The sequence below is a fragment of the Anthonomus grandis genome, chromosome 2, assembly GCF_022605725.1.
Source record: "Anthonomus grandis grandis chromosome 2, icAntGran1.3, whole genome shotgun sequence".
Classification (NCBI taxonomy): Eukaryota; Metazoa; Arthropoda; class Insecta; order Coleoptera; family Curculionidae; genus Anthonomus; species Anthonomus grandis.
In genome coordinates, this window is record NC_065547.1 from 9,200,660 (window position 1) to 9,223,749 (window position 23,090).

Genomic DNA, 23,090 nt, shown 5'->3' on the forward strand with positions numbered 1-23,090 from the left:
CCTCGTAATTAACCAAGTCTTAGAGATAGTTATATATTTATTATTATAATAATTAGTCTAGTCTTTACAAAAAACATGCTTAATCAAAATGTGCGAGTTTTTAGCACAAAGAACGTATTGATCAGCATTATTTCAAATATTTAGCACCGAAACTTTATAATATTAAATAAATTTGTCTTTTTTTATTGTATGTGTTGTACAAGATATTGCTGTCTTTATTCTTACCGTAATTTTAAAACCGGTAATAAAAATAATTAAATATGGACTGATACCAATAAATTATGAGTGATGTAAGACCGTGATGAAATATTTTCTCGAACTTGACAAGAATAACCTAATATTGATTTTTAAGCCCGAATTGGACTTTATATATGTTACAGGTAAAGTTAGAATAACGGTTAAACTTAGGTTTACCCGGATAAACTGCACAATACCCAGAAAACATGGGTAAAGTCCAAAATATTAATAAAATTGTACACGTTTCGGGCTTTACCCGGGTAAACCGCGTTCTATCCGCCTTGGCGTGGTTAATGTTAAAAAATAACGCCATAAATATTTGGAGAAATGTATTTAATTAAAAAAACAGATTTTACAAATCAAAGGTTACACTAAAGCTGTATCCTAACAAAGTAAAAGATAATATAATCTATTTGTTCAAACAAGACAAGCTGCTGTAACATTTCGAGTTACAAAGATTTCTAATAACTTTACATTTACATTTATTGGTCATGCATTTAGTTTTACAATTGCATCGTTTATTTTTATTTTTTTAAGTACTTTATTGTCGAAAATTTGGTACATGTACACGAATTTTATTGACAAAGCTTCAGAAAATAAATACAATCAAATCAGATTTTACAAAACAAATATAAAAAATTTATACAACATATAAAATGCCTAAAAAAAAAATGCAAGAGAAAAATGTTATAAACAAAATCTTTATAAAACAAAATATATGCATGTAGACAAAGGTAGCAGAGATAAAGGGACACCTAAAGGTATGTCCAAAAATTAAAATTAACAGATTAAAAGCTTAGCATCTACTACACAACATCCTCAGCCTTAAAAAAGTCTTCAATCGAATAAAAGGCTTTTAGAAGCAAATATGACTTCAGTTTACAACGAAACTGGCGCAAAGACTGAACACTTCTTAATTACACGCTAATGTGATTATAAATCATTAAACCGCGATATATAAATGAATCTTTGATAGATGTAAAATGAGGAATAGGAAGGGGAATATTATTAATCTGTCTGGTAGGATAACTGTGATGTCGGATTGGAAAACTGTTCTTATTTTTGAATATTAAACATGCAGTTTCCAAAATAAATAATGATGGTAGGGTCAAAATACGGCTCTTTGAAAAGATTACCACAATGCATTCTAGAATGGGCCTTAAATAAACTTCTGACAGCCCTCTTCTGCAGCACAAAAACAGACTGAAACAGATAATTTGAACATGCACCCCAAAATGGAAGAGCATACCTTAAATGCGACTCGAACAAAGCAAAGTACACATCACGAGCAACATCTCTCCCCAGTTCATGAACGGTTGCCCTAACAGAGAAGCAGTCAGAAGCAAGTTTTTTATTTAACTTTATTATATGGTCAGAAAACTTTAAATCTTTATCAATGACTAAACCAAGAAATGCAGAATTGTCTACCATGTCCAATGCGTTCTCACTAAAATCAAGACTCTCAGCTTGAAAATTGAAACCAATAATATGGGACTTTGACATATTTAAGCAAAGTTGATTGGAATCACACCATTGCTTCAATTTCAGGAGATCGGCTGCAACATCTCTGACAAGCTGCTTGGGATCTTTATTCGACTATAAAACCGTTGTGTCGTCAGCAAACAATGTAAAATGTCCACATATGCTAAGAGTAATAAGATCATTAATGTATACAAGAAATAGAAGGGGACCAAGAACTGACCCCTATGGAACACCACAATCTACAGACTCCCTACCAGAAAACTCACCATTAAGGTACACAGACTGCTCGCGACCAGACAAATAGCACTCAAACCACTTCAGTGCAACACCCCTAACTCCATAAGCAGAAAGCTTCTTAAGCAGTATCCTATGACTCACACAATCAAAAGCTTTGGATAAGTCACAGAACACCGCCGCAGTCGCCTCTCTTCCATTAACACCCTGGAGAAGTTTAGACAAGAAATCAAACATAGCGTCAGAGGTGCTTTTCCCTGATAGAAAACTAAATTGTTCATCTCGAAGAACCCCTCCCCCCAGAAGAAACCTTAAAAGACGATCCTTCATAAGTCTTTCAATTAACTTAGATAAAGTAGACAAAATTGGAATCGGCCTATAGTTGGATGGACTAGAACGATCACCACCCTTATAAAGAGGTAAAATTTTTGCTAATTTTAGGCAAAGAGGAAATGTGCCCGACTGAAATGAAACATTAATAGCATCAGAAAGAGCCTGAATAGCACTCAAAGGAAGTTTTTCTAATAAATTCACTGAAATACCATCGTCGCTAGATGCCCTTTTCTTTTTCATCGATCCTATAGTGCAAAAAATCTCCCTGGGAGATTTTTTTTTTAGTGGGGCTGAGGTAAAATGAGTTTCCACTAGTGGTAGGTAAAAATTTGAGAGGGTCATAAGTGGAAGAGAGACCCTTTGTGAGGATATCAGCAACCGAACAAAAGTACTTATTCAATATGTCAGAATCAATCTGCACCTCTTGAGAGCCATTACTTTTGGACACAACCTCAATAACAATTGACCACGCTTTGCGTTGCTCATTGGAGGAATATTTCAAACGTTTGGAATAATAGAGTCTTTCGACCTCACACAACTTTCCGGTAAACTTTTCGATATCTCGAGAATAGCGACAATACAAAATTATTTATCGGGTAGAACATTTTTAAAATACCAAAAAATCTAAGATTACGACCGGAAATGCGAATACCAGGAGTTAACCATCTTTTCCGGTCCCTAAATCGACTTTTTAATGGGTGAACGGGAAAGTATCTATCAACTAACTTTGAAAGAGATGCGTGAAATGAAGCAAGAGCATCCTGCTTACAAAATATGAGTCCCAATTAAAAGACCGACATCCTGCATCAAAAGACCGGAAGTTCCTTGTGCTGTAAATTCTACCCAAACCTCTGGATTTGTATCTTTTTCTGAATGGCACCTGAGCCAGGATGGCACTATGATCAGACAAAGCTGGATCAAATACATTACAAATTACATTCTCCTGTATATTGGAGGCAACATAGTCAATGGTTGTTGATGTGGTACCTGTTACACGCGTAGGGCTGTTAACATGCATAGAAATATTAAAAGAGGAAAGCAAATTAATTAAATCCAATGTAGCCCTATTCTCCCCATCTTCAAAATCTATATGAACATCGCCAGCAAGAATTATAGTATTTTTAGGAGCAAATTTTAAAAGGAATTGTTCAAGCCTATTTAAAAAAGTACTTATACTACTATTTGGGGAACGATACATACACATAATATAATAATTGGCCTTACCAGAATAAACAATTGAGAATTCAAACTCCTTTTCGACACTAAGATCATCAAAATCGCCAAAACCAAAAAAGCCGTCAAAAACATTGATGCACAAGAGCCACAGTGCCACCATATCCAAGGCCAGCCCTACAGAATTTGGAAGCTACAGAGTAGCCAGGAAGGGAAATTGGTTCCTCATTTCTCAACCAGTGCTGAGTAAGTAAGACAATGACAATGACTTATAACCTTGACCTCCTAAAAGTGACTGTTCGTTTGCAAGTTGTCCTAAATTTTTCTTTTCCGGTGATACACTTTCCATCTCAATAAGTTTCTCACTGCACACAGAAAATTGGTTCCTGGAAAACATTTCTTCGATAGTTCCTCTCTTGTTCGCTAGCTTATACAAATTGTCGTCAGTTTTCACGATAACTGTCATGAGAATGTTTCTAAAACCACCCCTTCCTCAATCAACGTCTAAAAACTCTTTTACTCTCACTGTATCTCCAACAAAACATGGGGGAAACTTTGAATTAGATAAAGCTTTCATCTTCTTTGCTTCATTTTCTAAATTTCTTTTTGCGTCTAGTCTGTTTGACTGGAATATACTCCTTTGGTACAAGCAAAGTTCACACCTTATATTCCCTGATGTATTTAAATTGTCACACTCTATACACTTGCTCTGATTTTCTGAAGTTTCTGTATTACTAGCGTTTTCTCGATAACTATTGTTGCCATTTTCCATATTGCTACCTTCAGTAATATCTTCTTGCCAATTGTCTGGTTCTGGGTCACTATCCATAGACTGGTTTATATTTATTTCTTGTTGAGGCTGTTCACCTAAACCAAATTCCCTTACCACTTTCTCGAGCTCTTCTTCGGTTCATAGATTTTCAATAGCTTCTTTTGGAAAAGCTGATGTGGAGCTTGTTTTATCCCATCATGGTATGCCCTATTTTTCATTAACTGAATAAATCTTAGACCTTCTGACCATCGCGTGCAGTTTTCATCGTCCATCCACATCATAAGCATGTTCTGTATATCTTGATTTGCTCTTTCCACGCTGCCTTGTGACTGACTGTGACGTGGTTTCCCATGGACTATTTTAAGGCTACTCCACATCGTACATAACTCTTCGATGACATGGTTGGCGAACTTCCGGCCGTTGTCCGATGGGGCGCCGAAAATACAAAATATGTCTACCAGTCTCTTAGCTACTTCCTCAGCCCTTTTCGACGTTATAGGACGTATTTGAACAAACTTAGTTAAGTGGTCCTGATACTCCATAACAAATTTGTATTCTCTATCCGGATGGGATTGCATGTCAATTAGATCCACTTGACAACGGCTGTTCATCTCCGAAAAAACCATTGGTTTAACCACAAGTCCTTTTTTGGCAGATTTCAGTTTCTTTTGGCACCCTTCACACAAGCCCAGATAGAAATTAATACCATCTTGAGTTATATTCTAGTACTTTTTTTTACATTCGCTTTCCATACGGTGCTTACCGCAATGTCCTATAGCTAAATGTGCATCATGAAAAATGTCAAACATTTCGTCGTTTGTAACGTAATATTTAATGCTAGATTCACCTCATGGTACACGAGCAATAAGCTTTTTAACGCCTCTAACAGAACATATGTCAAAGCCCTTTAACCGCCGATATTGTAGCGTAGTATTAGTTTTAGAGTTTTTTGCCAACTTGACTGGTTCTAACATTTCTTGGTATTGTTCATTATTAAAATAAAAACTATTTGCACTTTTCGTAGACACCAACTCGGTAAAAACTTCGTAAAAACGCTGTGCTAAACGCGCACGTCTACTCTCTTCGGTTACCATTTTAGAACTGAACTGAACGTGGTGAAAGATGATGCAATAATAATTCCTACATCCAACTTTACCCACGCAAAAGCGGATAGAACGCGGTTTACCCGGGTAAAATCCGAAATATGTGTAATTTCAATATTATTTCGGAGTTTACCCATGTTTTATGGGTATTGTGCAGTTTATCCGGGTAAACCTAAGTTTAACCGTTATTCTAACTTTACCCGTAACATATATATCCCATATGAAAAAGTACCAACAAGCTTCTAAGTAGAGCAGCTTCGGTACTAATTATTTATTTCTTCCTTGTACTTGTACGTAAAGTAGAAGAAGTGTTTTGTATTTAAATTTTGTAATTTGGAAAATAAACGTATTATTATATTTTTGAAAATTAATCATGTCATTTTTTAATGCTCATTTAAATCAGATGACAAAAAAAATATTTTTTTTAATAATTTAAGCATAATATGTATTATTATTTATATTTTTTAAAGCTTTCAATAAAGTTATAGTTATATTACAGTACTCTGCCAGTATGCACGTTACCCTTTTTGCATACTTAATAAGGTTTTATTACTCTCTACTGATTTGAAATAGACTATAGGAATAAATTTCGAGACTAAAAAATTTGTTTTAACAATACCCTTAGAAGATCGTTACACGTGCTGAAACCAGGCCTATAATTTATTTTTTCCCAAAGGACCTCAAAATAAATTATCGTCCCGCTAATTCCTTTCATAAAATACTCAAGCACACCCCATTTAAACACCCTTGTTTGTTTGCTTTTTGTTCGTCTGATATAAAATGATGGCCAATAAATCAGCACCTTAAAAATGTCAAATTATTACCAAGGACGATCATTAATTTATGGCATTTTTATGATATCTGAAGGCCTTAACTAATTGAATTAGGAACGCCTTGGATCCATAAAAAGCCAATTGGAACTTAATTGAGCCATAATCAAGGACCATTGGGACAAAGGCAAACATTTCAGTTCGATAATGTTAGGAGATTATATAAGTTTTGACCTTTTAAAATATATGCTTACATAATGGCTAAACTAGATAATATTTAGCATAATATCATAGCATATATATCTTATAATTCTTTATAATTATACCGTTAATTAAAAATATAAGTAAATTATTCGCTGAAGCCTCATAAATGGAACATCTTATTTCTACCCGAGGTTCAAAGGTCGGAAATTCAATTTTCCCTTTGGCAATCGATTTTTTTTGTGTGAGGCAACGGATTGTTTTTACGTTAGAGGGAAATTATTTTTCTATTTTTAGATAAAGAATAAGTTTTATTCAACTAACGTTAAAAACAAACACTAACAATCAATAAAACAATATTAATAATAATAATAATAAAAGCAGATCAAAGAGGCGGTAAACGAAAAACGACATCAGAAATTAGTGATAAAATGTGAAAGTCAAATAAGAGAGTAAAACAAAAAACAGTGAAATGGACGTATGTAGAAAATAAGGAAATCATGTAGTGAAATCTCCACAGTGTAGAACATACTGAAACCATCAATTTTAAAGTGGCATTCTAATAATTGGTCAATAAAAGACGTTATATTAGAAAACAAAACAAAATTACTAATGAAATAATAAACCCCGAATATGAAAAACATAACAGGTAAGAAGAATTAAATAATAAAGCAGCAGCTTGTGAATGCACAATTTAAAAAATAAATAATCATCACACAACACAATCTAGAAGTATTACCAGATTCAATAATAACACAAATACTTACAACTTTAAGCGATGGAGACTAGCAAATAAAACCCAACAAATCACCATTTAAAAAATTAAATAATAACTCTCAAGCAAAGAAATTATAAATCTCATAAAGCTTTACAAGAAATAATGGAATAGAAAAAAATATAATTGCATACCACCTGTAGCGGGGGTACTTACGTACTTGCCGTATGTCCACCCTCTAACCTTTGACGTCGCAGGGTATCCGTCAACCCCCCTCACTATTTCTTTGTACAGTTATAGGAAAAAAGTCGACAAAATGCCTAGGGCGCCACTCTGAGTAATTAAAGGAGCTTAAAGTCCCCTCTAGCCTCTCGGGTAAGCCTTTAGACAGTGGAAAAACCAGGTAGAGATTGAAAGTTGACTGTCCGGTTATAATGAGATCTTATTGCTCTTAATCTTTATTATTACAAATACTAATAAGTAATAGATTTGGTTGCTTAAAACTAAATAAACAAAAGTGTCCTTAAAATCTAACAATCCCCATTACCAATTTCTATGATTAAGCACAGGCAGTTATTTGGGAAAATGTACCGGAAAATTCGGCACTCTATTAATGACGCAAAATAGTATGATTTAAGGGACGGGGTTATGATGTTTTGTACAAGCGGTTACGGATAACATTCATTAAGCAAAGCCGGAAACTCAACACCAATCAAGCGAAGCAATCCCAATCATCCGGTCAGCATTTACCAGACAATACAGACAACACAGACTCGGGTATTGCTTGGCTCTCACCACTTTGAGAAGCGAAGTAATAATTAATAAACGCGGCTACTGCCTGCCCTAACCCAATTCACACTGTGAACGTCAAGACAAAATTAAACGTAAATATTGAAAATTTAACGGTATTGAAATATGGAAAAATTACTGGTACTTCGCTCGAAAGGTATGGTACGACCTTACTGCGACGAATGTGATTCCTTGATGGACCTGGAACCTTTTTATACCCATCGCAGGAATTTGGATGCCGACGACTCACTAACATCCTCGGAACCAATCGTTAAATAAAAATGCAATTGGGAAAACTTAATGAAAATAGAGTTTTTCTCATGAAAACGGTACGGATTTATAGGCTATGACCTTATATGGTAAACAAACTTAGTTTCAGCTCTCAAAACCGGGTATTTCTAGGTGAAAACAGCGGGACAAAAGCTGGCCACATGTGTACAAGAAAACCGACTTTTCAGGAAAACCGCGGAAAACTGAATCATGATTTATATTATATTTTGCCACACCGGGCATGCCTCTTAATTTAACAGGGCTTCCCAAGGTAGGTAAACCTTGAAACTTGCAAAATAGAACATGTAAACAATGCAGCAGCATGAAAGGAAAATTTCATGAAAATAACCGGAAAACTGGAAGCATAGTGATGAAAACCCTCTCAGTTTTAGGCATTTGTGTTTCTTTATTATCATAAGAATAACCAGGGCTGAAAACAATAAGGCCAGGGACTACAACATAGTCAACGGAGAACTAGGCATAACCTATAAGAAATCGAACCTTTCCAGGATACTATCAGGCTAGAAACCTCTTTAAGTTGCTTTCTTTATATATGTTTACAATTATAAACCCCTCATGACACACAGGTAATGTTTAAAATGTATCTTTTTGTTATGTAAATTATAAATTTAGAGGTTAAAATGTTAACGGAGCAAAATTATCTAAGTTGCCTTATAAAAGACTGCCTGGGCTTACCCTTATTACTATAAAATAAAGACAAAATCTTGTAACTTCGTTACACAACATTACATTTGCAACGGCAGTAATTATAAAACGTATTGTAATAATATTATTAACACCAAGAAACCCGCTAAATCTGCGTCATTCCAGAATGACATAAGTGGTACACCGCACGACGTCTCGAAGGTTGTCGAGAATCTTCCGGAGCAGCGTTCTGCTGAATATATAAGGAGCGGCGTTTCTTGTTTTCAACAAGAAACGCGTAAGTTTTTTTATTTTCTCAAAAACCGCTAGAGATAGGTATAGGAAAGTATGTATATTAAAAAAGACTCAAAATAAAGCAGGTAATGAACTAATGTAAAAATATATAAGGTGCTCCATATAAAAAATAATAAATAGACGTTTATTTCAATAATTCCAAAAAAGGCAAAGTTTAGTTGATTGTGACAAAAGCTAGTCAACTGGTCTTCCACATAAACCTTAGTTCATCAAAACAAAATTAATAACACACAACAAAGAATTTCTTTATAAACGAATTATAATTGATATACATATACCTATTCTTAAATACCTAATCATAATTTAAAGGGCCCCAAATTATTTTAAAATAAAAGCGACATCATACAATATTAACTACATAAAGTTTCTTTATTAATATATCATTAAACAAAAATAACCATTTATATTATTGGTAAATTGTAAATTTTAAAATCTCAATAAAACTTTAAATGTTTATTAACAGATTTAAAGACTGACGGATTAAGAGATTTGATATTATTTGAAAGTTTGTTAAATTGATTAACCTACGGGTATGAAAATTATTTCTGTAAAAAGGCTGTACATTTCTTAGTTGAAAGTTATGCTTGGTTAACCTAAATGATTGAATAAGTTATTCAGAAAGATACTTTGACATTTTTCGATAAATAAATTATGAACAAACTTTAAAAATAGACAATTACGTCGTTGCTCCATATTAAGCCAATGTAGTTGCAACATATAAATGAGATATTTGCTCAAATCGAATATGAATCTGGAACATAAGTTTTGAATTATTTGAATACGCTGGTTATTTAAAAATTCTAAGTAATTTGTGTATAAACAAGGAAAGAATCAGAAAGTCGCAGACCTTTTTATAGCAATATTAAGTATGTACATACATGTCGAGATGCATAAAGTAATTTCAGAGAGAGGTAGGCCTTAGTAATAATTGAGTTGATATGCTCTGTAAACTGTCAAGATTTGTACATTTTTCCATTTATCTGAATATAAAATTCTCGAAAAAATTCCTCCTTGTCCATATATTTATTGTTCTACATTTCTGACATTTATTCGCAGTATCAAGGGTCAAATTGTGTTGGTGCGAAATTTGATGATTTTTTTCTAAATCCGTATTAACAAGCCTTGTTGCTGCCAATGCCCTATTGGGTGCAAAGGTCGTATAATTAAAAGTGTTGTCATTTTTCTATACAGGGTCCTGCAACAGTGCGTCGGTCTTTTATAAAGCCTAAAAAAATAAGGTTAAAAATTTCTAACCTCTTAAAAAAATGTTGGGACCTGATAGCGCATATTTGGAAAGTATACAGGGTGCTTCAAAAAAGTAGGGCGATATAAGCAGCATTTTTTTAAAATGGAATGCCATTCTTTTTATTTTATTTTTAAGACCGCCTTAGGCTACCTAGTATACGCGCTAAATATGGCTGCTTTGTCATGCGCTTGCGCAGTTTGACTGAAATAATTTTTTTTATAAAAAAAATCTAAAAATCATTACATCATTTAATTTCATCTTGATACTAGAAATGTTAATTCAATGTCAATATTGGACTTAATTGGGATTCTAGAAGAATGGAGAATTACTTTGACTTAAATTGTTTCCTTCTGTCATATACAGGGTGTTCGTAGTTAGCAATCATATTTTACGAATTTCAAAGCTCCATTTCTCGCTTTTTTTAAATGGAACACTCTGTATATTTTTTATCCATTTAATGAAGATTTAATACATGAACATTTTTTATTATGTAAACATATTAGCTATCTTTAGTCGTTTTTAAAATATTCACGATAATAATTAAACAAGCATATTAAAAATATTTATCATTTTATTATTATTACACTAAGTGTTCAATATGTCCTCCGTTTTATTCAAAACATAAATTAATACGTTCCTGAAAATTTCTTTCTACTTCATGTAGCATTTGTGGAGTTACTTGAGCAAACGCATCCCGTATTCTCTGCTCCATATCTACTGCCGTTGTAGGTGGATTTCTACTATAAATAATTTCTTTTACAAAACCCCATAAAAAAAATCTAATTTTGTTAGGTCAGGTTGTAGCGCGTAACTCGGTTCAAACCAATTTATTTCCAACCCGTGTGTCATACCTACTATCCAACCACAAAAAAAATTACACCAGCATTCCACCTGCCAAACAATGTCATCCACCTTCTACTTACATTGTTTGAGAAGTAAAATGCTGGTGTTTTGACGGGTGACCATTCTAATATATCATTGCACTGGACTTTACTTGAAGTATGCTTAAGGCGAGGAATTAGTAAAAAAAAAACAAATCCGCACTGAACTACTGTTCAAGGGGAAAATCCAAAACGTGATCACGTGTTGTTTACAAGAAGTATATGTTTGGAGCCTAATTCACAATAACTCACTGGCCCTAAAATACCTTTTACAAACTCTAGTCAAGTCACATTAATCTAATTAAAACTTTTAAATGGTAAGGTTCAAATTTGAAAGCCTATTAATGGTATGTTGGTGCAATACAACCTGTTAACCAACAACCAATATTATGACTAAATAGGTTATTTGTAGCAAATAGCCGATCCCTTACAAGGTGATCCAGGCTCAGTGTCAAAATCAATTATGTTGATGCTCGACTCAAATGAAAACTCTTAGGTTACTATTAATAGACTTAGCAAGAACCTCTTAACGTTTTTGTTTTACATAAAAGAAAATAAACCCATAAAATTCAAATTAATAAATCAACCCCCAACCCGAAATCAAACCGTTCAATAAGAGAAAAATAAAATAGAATGTGCAAAAACTTGCGTGTCCTCCAATCTCTTGTGTATTTTGGCTAAGGTAGCTTAACTCGACAGCTCTGGAACCAGTCAGCTACAACCAGGGTAACGACCACATGGGCAAGTGGATTTCAGGCAAGTTCCAATCCAAAATCGCAGAGCCACAGTACAATGCTCAGTCCAGGCTGTGTTGAGGCTCACTTCAGCCGGTTGCCAACAGTGTTGGGATGACCAGAAGAAACCAGAGAATAGGAAGAGACCAGAGAATAGAGGAGAGAATGAGAAAAAGGAGAGGCCTCTAAAATAGAGGACAAAAAAAATCAGTAAAATAAACACACAATCAATTCTATGGCAATTACCAACATGTTGCTACATACCTAAGGTGGTGAGCGAGGCCTAGAGTCTCGTTTTGTGGTTAGAAAATTTCAAAATCCCATAAATGGTGTGGGAGCAGCCGACCAAATCCAAAAATATCAGGTCAATCCGTAATCCTCTCGGCTACAACTTCCCACTAGACGTTCATCAAATTAAACCCCAAAACTTGAGAGGAATATTTTTCCATTCAACCGAATTCCCGGCAAGATGAACTTAAATTTTCCTTAAATCCACAAAATGTCGGCTGTTCTTTCTGATAACGGGATGGCTACCGGCTGGAGAAGGAACTGACAACCGACCAGACAATGACAGGTGACACTGGCAGTGAACTTGTCCCTCTCTCTTCGACACGATCTGACCCTGCCCCTTGGTGCAAACTACGCGGAGCCTCACTCTATCAAAATACAAATTCCGCAATACCACAGCATAATGATACTGCATAATGATACTGCTCGGATACTAAAACATGGAAAACTAACAAAATTTTCCCAACGGGGCTACGAAATTCCAATTTTCCTCTTACGTCGCTCTGCCTAATTTATGACGCTCCGTCATCCGCCAAATGGAAACCAAACTTTAATGGGAAACAGCAACGTTGCCAAACCTCCACAACAACAAGTGTGTCAATAGTCATTACTGTCAATCACAGTCACTGTCAATCGGCTAGTAGGGTTAGAAACCAGATGTCAAGGCACGTCTATTTACTAAAACTTAACTTGAAGAATTGAAGGGAAATATAGCAAGCAAAACTGGGGAGGCCAATTTCAAATCAATTAGGATACCTTGCCCAACATGATTCCGCTATAGAAGAAAGTATTTGTAAGTTTTCCTACACTAACGGATCACCATCTAAAAGGTCTTATTTACTCCACTCATACCGCAATCTGTGGCACAACAGCACCCTCTAGTCCCTCCATACCCCAGACATATACCGGCCTCATAGAAACTCTTGACAAATAAATCAAAGGTCAGAAAGTTCCCAACACCAGGTACATGAATGGTACATGGACTAAGGAAACATAATACAACTAACTCCACCGAGGTGTGCTGACAGGATAGAGTAGGTAAATACATTCCTAAAAATAATCAAACCCCAGAAGCCTAAAAAAAATGAATTGCATTACTATCAAACCCCAAATTCCATTTATAAAACTGTAAATCACACAACCCTTTCAAGCCGATACCAAAACCCATAAAACTTTTGCCCGAATTTATATGAAATCCCATGTTACATGCTTAGGGCAAAATCTGCATGTAACAAGGTGATCTGGCTGGCTAATTAATAGGTCCGTTCCTTTCAATCCATTTTTCTTCAAAGGTTACATTTAAATATTCAGTGACATTTCGAGAAAAATGTGGAGGAGCTCCGTCCTGTTGAAACCACATTCGGTTTCTAGTAATTAATGGAACATTTGCAAGTAATCTAGGCAGTTCATTTTGTAAAAATTGAAGGTATATTAATTCTCCATTGAGATGACCATTAAAAAAATAGGGACCGATAATGGTGCTTCTAATAATTCCACCCCACACATTTAATGACCACCTATGCTGGTAGTCGATCTGCCGCATAAAATAAGGGTTTTCGGATGAATAATAATGAAAGTTATGTCTATTTACTAATCCGTTTTTATGAAATGGTGCCTCATCCGTAAAAAGGACATTATTAAAAAACGCGGGGTCGTTTTGTAATTTGTTTCGGCTCTAAGTACAAAATTCAAGTCGGTTTTGTATATCCCTATCAAAAAGTGCTTGATGTTCATGGATGTGGTATGGATGAAAATGATTTCATTTTAAAATTCGTTGCACTGATCTTTCACTTATTCCAACTGCTGCTCCGATATTTGACTGACTTAGGTGAGGATCTTCGGTTAGCGTTAATAACACATCTAACTCTTGCTCCTGATTAGTAACAGGCCTCATTCTATTTTGCTTGGGGTAACAAACACTCCCTGTCTCCACAAATCTTGCTAGTAACCTTCTAAAAAATTCTTCTTCTGTACATCTTCTATCAGGATAGTGCACCCCATACATTCGAGAGGCTAAGAGGCAATTCTTTTCAGATTCCCCCAACACAAATATCATGTCAACAACTTCGTCTTTGCTAAAATGCATTTTATGAGTATGCAATTTTCGTTCAGATTAGATTTCTAAAACAAAACTCCAAATTTCTTTTACAAACAAAGCTACGATAATTCAAAATGAATACTTAAGCTGATAATACACATACAAAAATGATATTCTTACCAAAATGTCAAAAATTTATTTAGAGAAATAGGTGAAATATTTTGCTTGGCAACAAAAAAGGTATTAAAATACCTATTTTGTTAAGAATGCAGATTTCCTGGTTCTTTTTTAAACATTTTATTATCTACGGATAATTATCGTGAATATTTTAAAAACGACTAAAGATAGCTAATATGTTTACATAATAAAAAATTTTCATGTATTAAATCTTCATTAAATGGATAAAAAATTTACAGAGTGTTCCATTTAAAAAAAGCGAGAAATGAAGCTTTGCAATTCGTAAAATATGATTGCTAACTTCGAACACCCTGTATATGACAGAAGGAAACAATTGAAGTCAAAGTAATTCTCCATTCTTCTAGAATTCCAATTAAGTCAAATATTGACATTGAATTAACATTTCTAGTATCAAGATAAAATTAAATGATGTAATGATTTTTAGATTTTTTTTATAAAAAAAATTATTGCAGTCAAACTGCGAATGATGAAAAACTTACAAAATTGCTAGAATTAGTAAAAACAATTAGCGATGACATACACATGCAATTTGGCTTTGAAGTGAGTATGCTAAAACGAGTTTCATCAAAGGCAAATTACAAAATAAAAAACAGCCAGATTATATTAGTTAAAAAACCACCATTAAGAACTAGAACAATAAGATGTATACGAATATGCCAGTATTGATGGAACCCAACACAAGAAGATGAAGAATAAAGTTTAAATAGACTACTGCAGAAGAATTAGAGCCATCGTAATAAGACAGCTAAACGCAAACCTTAGAATATCATTGATTACATCACCTGCTGTATTTAGTTTTAGCATCTTTACACTCTAGCGCTGACATTTGTCGATAATATGTACCAAGAAAAAGGGGTGGAAGAGGGCTATTAAGCATAAAGACCAGTAACACTATTTCTAAAACCGGCATTGAACCGAGATGTATACTTTGCTATAAATACAATGAAACTATCTATCAGGTATCTCAGAATGCCCTATTCTTTCAAAAAAATGTCTATGGATCGCCACAATGCGGTCGGATCACATCTACACTAGAATATCTGCAAGGAATATGTGATACAAATTAAAGAGAAATGGTACGATCATACCCCAGCTGATGCGATTGTAGACATCTGGAGAGTCACCATTATACGGGATATCCAAAATCTAACAGATCGAGCTGCAGATAAACCAGCGCTAATTGTGTAAAATAAAAACTGGTTTACTAATAAATGTATCGATTCCATTGATTACATCGTTTAAAAAGAAGCAGAAAACAACTACTTTATTAGAAGACTATAGTGGTTCCAATTGTGATCGCTGCAATATGAATGATTTCTATAAAATTCTTGCGACATCTGCGATGCGAATCTATAATGTGCATTTCTTTAAGGTAACAAATCTGGGGCAACAGCTGATGGCTACAGAAGACAGTTACATGTCAAATTCTGCAAAAATATTCAAATATGAACGTGACTGAGCAGAGAGTCGCTGACCAATACTGCATCATTTGTAGAAACAACTTGATCCCAGAAACCCGAATTAGTTCTATATTAAAATGGAAATGAAGACCAGAACATCGAACATATTGATGAAGGATATGCTAAACTTAAAAGAGAGTATCATTGGGTAGTAGATGAAGGCACAAAGCCCTCAACAAGACCAGCTCTATCTAGAGTTAACTCTTCCCGTAAATTGGCTATTTTTCTTAATGCTGCCAACTTAATTATAACTGAATATATTCTTTCAGTTACGACACTGAAATAGCTTTATCTACTAATCTACTGTGCGGCTACCGCTATTATTAAAACCTTGGAAATAAAAATAATAAATAACCAGCAAAATATTACACGTAATGAAAGACCGACATCGCCATGGAAAAGGAGACTACTAAGAAAGCTTGAAGATGTTAGGAAAGACATTGGCCAGCTAAAGCTATATGTGGGAGGTATTAGAACAAGAAAAGTACCAGAAAGAGTAGAGAAAATCATGTGTCAGACTCAATAACATACACAACAGGATTCAGAAAAAGACCCCCGGAACAATGTCTAGACACCCTTAAACAGAAGTTATTTATTTTTTCAGATCGCTTAATAGGAAACAAGATAATTTACTTTTTGAACGCTCAGAGAAGCAATTTTATCGAAAGCTTAAAAACACTGCTCCAACAGATATTGCCATTAGCACTTACCATTTATTTAAAGAAAACATCGAGGAGTTCTGGGGCACTCAATTAACAACAACTAGTGAATTCAACCTCAACACTGAGTGGCTAGATGAAGAACAAGCAAAGTTTCAAACATATAATCAAAAGGCATTTTTACCATTTACAATTGACGAAGTTACTAACGTCATAAGAAAGCTACGTAACTGAAAAGCACCAGACCCAGATCACTTCCAAAGGTATTGGATTAAGAAATTGTCAACACTTTAATAACTGACCTACCCTCTAAACGACGTGCTTATGAATCCTCAGAATATGCCCAATTTTTTTAACATAAGTTACCACTTACCACTTTGTCAAAGGACCACACACCCAAGATCTGGCTAAATATAGTCCAATAACATGCTTACCCACACTCTATAAAATAAAAACATCTTACATCACAGAACGTATTTACAAACATTGTGATTAGAATAGCATCATAGCGGCTCAACAGACAGGATGTACCAGAGGTGCCATGGGGTGAAAAAAACAGCTAATTATTGACTCTGGAGTTTGCAAAAGAGGTATTTAGCACCAAGATAAACCTTTTCGCCGCATATATTGACTGCCGAAAAGCTTTTGATGCAGTTCCACATAAATTACTTATCAATGTCCTTAAATTGTACAAAATAGATAACCACATAAAGAACATCAATAAAACCCCAGGTGCTAAGCAGTAACTGCATTGGAACTAATATAATTCCCATTCATAGAGGGAGATTCCTTAAGTCCACTTTGGTTCTGCCTTGCCATAAACTCAATCACTCTCTAGCCAACTCAATTCAAATAGGTACAGATTTGGTCTAAAAAAGAATAATAGAGAATTAATAAGAGTAAACCATCTACTTTATATGGATGATTTAAAAATTCTTGCAGCAACACGAAATCAACTAGAACCGATGCTTAAGATAGTGGAAAAATTCTTAGATGACATCGGACTGACATTTGAACTGGATAGTGCCGAATTATGAACATTATTAAGAGTAAAGTACAACCAGGTGTCTTTCAGATAGAAAATTAAATTATTAAATTAAATCAGATAGAAAATTAACTTATTTAAAGCTATTAACACATATGGAGTCAGTTCATCAACTCAATCTTTTGGTATTATAGGATGGACTAACACGGACATCAAAAATTTGCAAAGAAAGGCTAAAACATCTAACGAAAGCCATTAAGCATCATCCGAGGAAGAGGAATGGCCGACATAGAGAAGCAAATTTAAGCAACGCATGTGACTTGCATTCCTTTTTCTTAAGAAAGGCTGAAACATCACACATTCATCATTCCGTATGTGAAGCAGATGACTCAACACCACTTAAACTCTAGGGGATTGAGATACCCATACGCCATAGCACCACGAGCAAAAAAAAAATGCAAGCTTGGATGAAAAAACCTCTACATGGAAGGCAGGTTCACGAGGTTCAACACGAGCATGTCGACATAGCGGCGTTGAACTACTGGTTGATTTCGGGACAGCTTTTCCCTGCAACTGAAGGGTTTCTTGTGGTTATCCAAGATTAAGTATCGCAGTAAACATCTGCGGGGGTTTAGCAACCTGTCAGGCGCGTCTCCAGGTGGCGGATAGGAGAACGGCCGGAAAACCAGAAATGGTTCCGGTTAACGGTGACTATAAGGGAAGCCAACAGGCCTACACCCGTCCGGGCCAACTGAAGGTCATCGTCGCGGACCAGCTATATACCGTAAACCGTCCATTCGGCGCAACGACCCCCATGATCCTGAAAGGGAGCGTGGGGTACGTGCTGATGAGCGGCACGGGGAACTGGGCTTAACCACCCGGACCGCATGGTGAGAACACTATAAAATCTCCCAATTCTTAGGGTATGGCGCGCGCCAAGGGGGAAGCCCAGTCACTAGCGGCCAACCCTGGGGAACAAGGCGCACCCCATTGTATACAGCCTTACCCCTGCATGCGGGGCTCTGCTGGGGTAGACCACCCTTTCCCTAGCTACTCGTGGGAAGATCTATGATGGACCAAAATACCCAAAATACCAGAAGAAGTGAGCCAAGAGCAACCTTTGCCAGCAATGGCGGGACCTAAAGGAACCGCTGTTGAGAAGTCAACGGCGGGGCCGCAAGGAACCGCCGCTGAGAAAACCAAAGAGGGACCTGCCGGGAGGAAACGACCGTCGGGGGCTCAAAGACGAAAAGCCAAACTGTTGGCGGCCAAGGGAAGGGGGGGGAAGGGGCCCAAAGAGGCACTGACACCCACCCAGACCAAGGCCAATACGAGCGAGACGCAAAAACGACATCGCTCGGAGAGAGAAACTCCGCCGGAGTAAAAAAGACCCAGGAAGAAGCCCAGGGGCCCAAGACGGGAACCAGGGCTGTCCTATCGGGATGCTGTGGCGGGGGTTCTAAGAATGGCCATAACAGCTAAAAAATACCCCGAGGCATTCGTCTCGGAGGAGCAGGCAAACACCCTAAAGGGCTGGCTGCTCAACAAAACGCTCGCTCTGCAGAGCGGATCGCAAATTGCGCCCAAGTTTGCAGGCGTAAGCCACGGTGGGGGAATTCTTCATATCACCTGTGTCGACGAGTCAACTAAAAATTGGCTCGTCGAACTGGTGCAGAAGGAAACTCCCTGGGAAGGAGCTGAACTCCAGATAACGGAGGACGGCAAACTTCCCAGACCGGTGAAGGCAATAACCTGGGTGCCGGGACCTACTGAGGAACCGAAAGCACTCCTACACAAGCTGGATGTTCAAAACAACATCAACACCAGCTTGTGGAAAGTGCTCGATATGAGGAAGGACCAGGACGACAAGGGTTGCCTGGTAACGCTTCTCATGGACGAGAAATCCTGAGCCAAAGTAAGGGAAGCGAATCAATCGCTATACCTCAACTTTGGCAGCATAAAGATCAGACTCTCGGCCAGCAGCCAAGAGAAAGAGAAGAGGGACCAGGCAACCCCTATGGAAACAGAGGGATTGCCGGGAACCTCTTCTTCCTAAAATCGCTCTCCGCAATGGGTGTGAGGCTGATACAAATAAACCTCCACCACTGCAAAGCAGCCACTGCAGCCTTACAAAAATGCATAGCCGACAATAATATTCAGATAGCCCTGATTCAGGAACTTTATACTTACAGGGGCCACATAAGAGGACTAGGAAACCTCAACGGGAGACTAGTGTCAGACCCAAAAGAGGGACCTAACCTAAGAAGCTGTATCTTTATAAGAAAAGATATAGAGGCCACACCGCTGTGGGAGTTTTGTGACAGGGACACAGCGGCGGTCAAAGTGCAAATCAAAACAGCGGAGAGGAGCTACGATACAATAATAGTATCAGCATACTTTCCGCACGATCAACAAGGGGAACCACCTCCGACAACAGTTCGGAGGCTGATAGACCATCAAAGATTGGAAAACCTTATAATAGGCTGTGACGCCAATGCTCACCACACTATCTGGGGAAGCACTGGAACAAACAAACGAGGCGAATCATTATTAAATTACTGTGCTGTACTAACTCCGGTCTAAATATACTTAATGTGAGGGAGGAACCGACCTTCGTCAACATACTCCGCAGAGAAGTAATTGATCTAACCATTGGCAAGGGACGCATCTGCGACCTCGTTAAAAAATGGCATGTATCTGACGAACCAAGTTTGTCGGATCACAGGAACATAAGATTCGATCTAGAATCTATGGATACAAATCCGGAGACCTACAGGAACGCCAGGAAAACGGACTGGGACCTCTCCAATGAGATACTAGGACGCGAACTGGAGAACTGTCCAACGGAGGCAAAAGACAATGTAGAGCTCGAAGTGCTGACAGAGTCAGTCACTGAGGCTATTAAAGTTGCTTTTGAAAATTCATGTCCACTAAGCAAACCACGTCAAGCAGGGAACACCTCATGGTGGAACCAAGAATTGGGCGAGCTAAGGAAGACAGTAAGAAAGCTTTTTAACAGAGCCAAAAAAACTGGCGAGTGGAATCTATACAGACAATATAGCTACAATGATGCTATAAAAAGAGCAAAGAAAGAAGGGTGGAGGAAGCTATGCCGGGACCTAACAGAGACACCAGCATATGCTAGACTCCACAAGGCAATATCCAAAGGGCCACAACAAACCCTAGGCTCTTGTCTAAAACCCGATGGAGAATATACGACAACCGAGGAAGAAACGCTTGGCTTAATGCTGAACACGCACTTTCCGGGATTGAAAATTCTCCATCAACCAGAACATACCCAGGACCCAACTCCTATCATTCCGAACAGGGGCAAAAGGGAACACTGGGAACTAGCAAAAAAGGTAGTAACCTACGAGAAGGTTAAATGGGCGATAAAATCCTTCAAACCATTCAAATCTCCCGGAATGGATGGCATAATGCCAATCATGTTACAGCGGGGTAGCGAATTGCTGCTGCCTGCACTATGTAAAATAATGCGGGCAAGTCTAGCCACGGCGCATATACCAGAGAGTTGGAGGGAAGCAAAGGTCGTGTTTCTACCAAAGACGGGACGCGACTCCCATGCGAAACCTAAATCCTTCCGACCAATCTGCCTTACATCATTCCTCCTAAAAACAGAGGAAAAGCACATAGAAAGGCATATCAGGGACAATGTATTACGGGTCAACCCTCTACATCGACACCAGTATGCCTACCAAACAGGTAAATCTTGCGAATCAGCGATTCACGAGATAACCCAGAGGGTCGAACAATCTCTGAACAACAAAGAGATCGCCCTAGGAGCTTTCTTAGACATTGAGGGAGCATTCGACAATACATCATATGACTCAATCAACCGTGCGATAGCAGCACGAGGAATACATCCCATGATGGGCGGCTGGATAACCCATATGCTAAATCATAGGAAAGTAGCAGCAAATCTCAACAGCACAACGGTTAAGGTCAAAGTGTGCAGGAGAACACCGCAAGGGGGCGTACTGTCACCGCTGCTGTGGAACCTTGTATCGGACAGCTTGCTGACACGACTGGAGAGGCAGCTTATCCTCGCTATAGGATATGCTGACGATATAGTCATCCTTACACGAGGGGGTAGTCAGGCTCATGTATTCGAAAAAATGCAAAGAGCCCTGACTACTGTCGAGCACTGGTGTGAGGAAGAACAACTAAGGGTAAATCCCACAAAAACTATTCTGGTTTCCTTTACCAAAAGAAGGAAACTAGAGCCCATTAGAAACATAAAATTTTTATGGAGAAAATCTGCGACTTGAAGACGAGGTCAAATATCTAGGTATAACCCTGGATAAAAAACTCAGCTTCAAGAAGCATGTAATCCAGGCTACAAATAAAGCCACGAAAACTCTTATGTACTGTAAGAGAATGTTCGGTAGATCATGGGGACTGTCACCAAAAATGGTACATTGGATGTACACGACAATGGTTAGACCCATCATTACATACGCAGCACTTATATGGCGGCATGCGGCAGAAAAGAGGACTGTAATACAGATACTCAACAAAACACAACGAATAGCATGTCTGGGCATAACAGGAGCGATGTCAACAACGCCGACTGCTGCCCTAGAGAACCTGATAGGACTAAGCCCGCTACACTTAGTGGTACGGGCTGAAGCTATATCGGGGGCGAAAAGACTGCTGTCAAATGGCGCAACAATCCTATCGAAAGATGGGCACAATGCCTTATTTGACAAGATACAGGACCTTGGGCGCCTGGCCCTAAGAACAGACAGAACCAAGGTCACATACCTAGACAAACCTTTTGTCATCAAAGAGAAAAGGGGACCACTGGACGCAGAAGCGGACAGGCTCAGGCAAAGAGGTTACTCAGTATGGCATACGGCAACCAAACGATCCAAGATCGGGGTAGCTGTGGGCATGGTGGAGGACGAACAACAAGGCAGACAACTCATGCTAAACCTGGGCCTGGAAACAACAAATTTACAGGCAAGCATAATAGGAATACAAACCTGTGTCCAACTGATAATAGAAGGGCTGCCAAGAGGCAAAACTTTCGCAATTTTCACAGGAGACCAGGCTGCAACACTTGCACTACAACAGTTCAAGACTAAGTCAAAGACTGTGCAAAGCTGCTGGGAGGATCTCAGGAACCTCGCCGAAGCGCAAAATAGGCCAGAGAAAATCCTAGCAGAGAATATGGGCTGCAAGAAGGGCTATACAACTTGCAACTCAGGGAGCCAGCAACAGCCTGGTAGGCCCTGAACCAACATGTTGTGTCAACGATAAGACCTGGAAGAGGGAAATCGGCAACTGGCTAACAAACCAGAACAAATCCTACTGGGAACAGCTGCCAAAGATAGAACAATCCAAACAACCTATAGGCAGCCGACCCTTCAAGAAGGGTGAGAACATACTGGGCCTCTCCAGACAACAACTGCGAAGGGTCGCGGGGCTATTTACAGGCCATGCGCCCAGCAGGAAACACCTGCATACGCTAGGGAAATCAGTTACCTCGCTATGTAGGGGATGCAATGAGGAGGACGAAACAACTCTTCACATACTGTG

General features: G+C 37.7%; 1 protein-coding gene across 3 annotated transcripts in view; it reads right to left on the reverse strand.

Moving 5' to 3' along the window:
* The window catches only part of LOC126733612 (orexin receptor type 2-like), a 228,105-nt gene that overhangs the window by 39,782 nt on the left and 165,233 nt on the right, over positions 1-23,090 (reverse strand). The gene's annotated exons all lie outside the window — the stretch shown is intronic.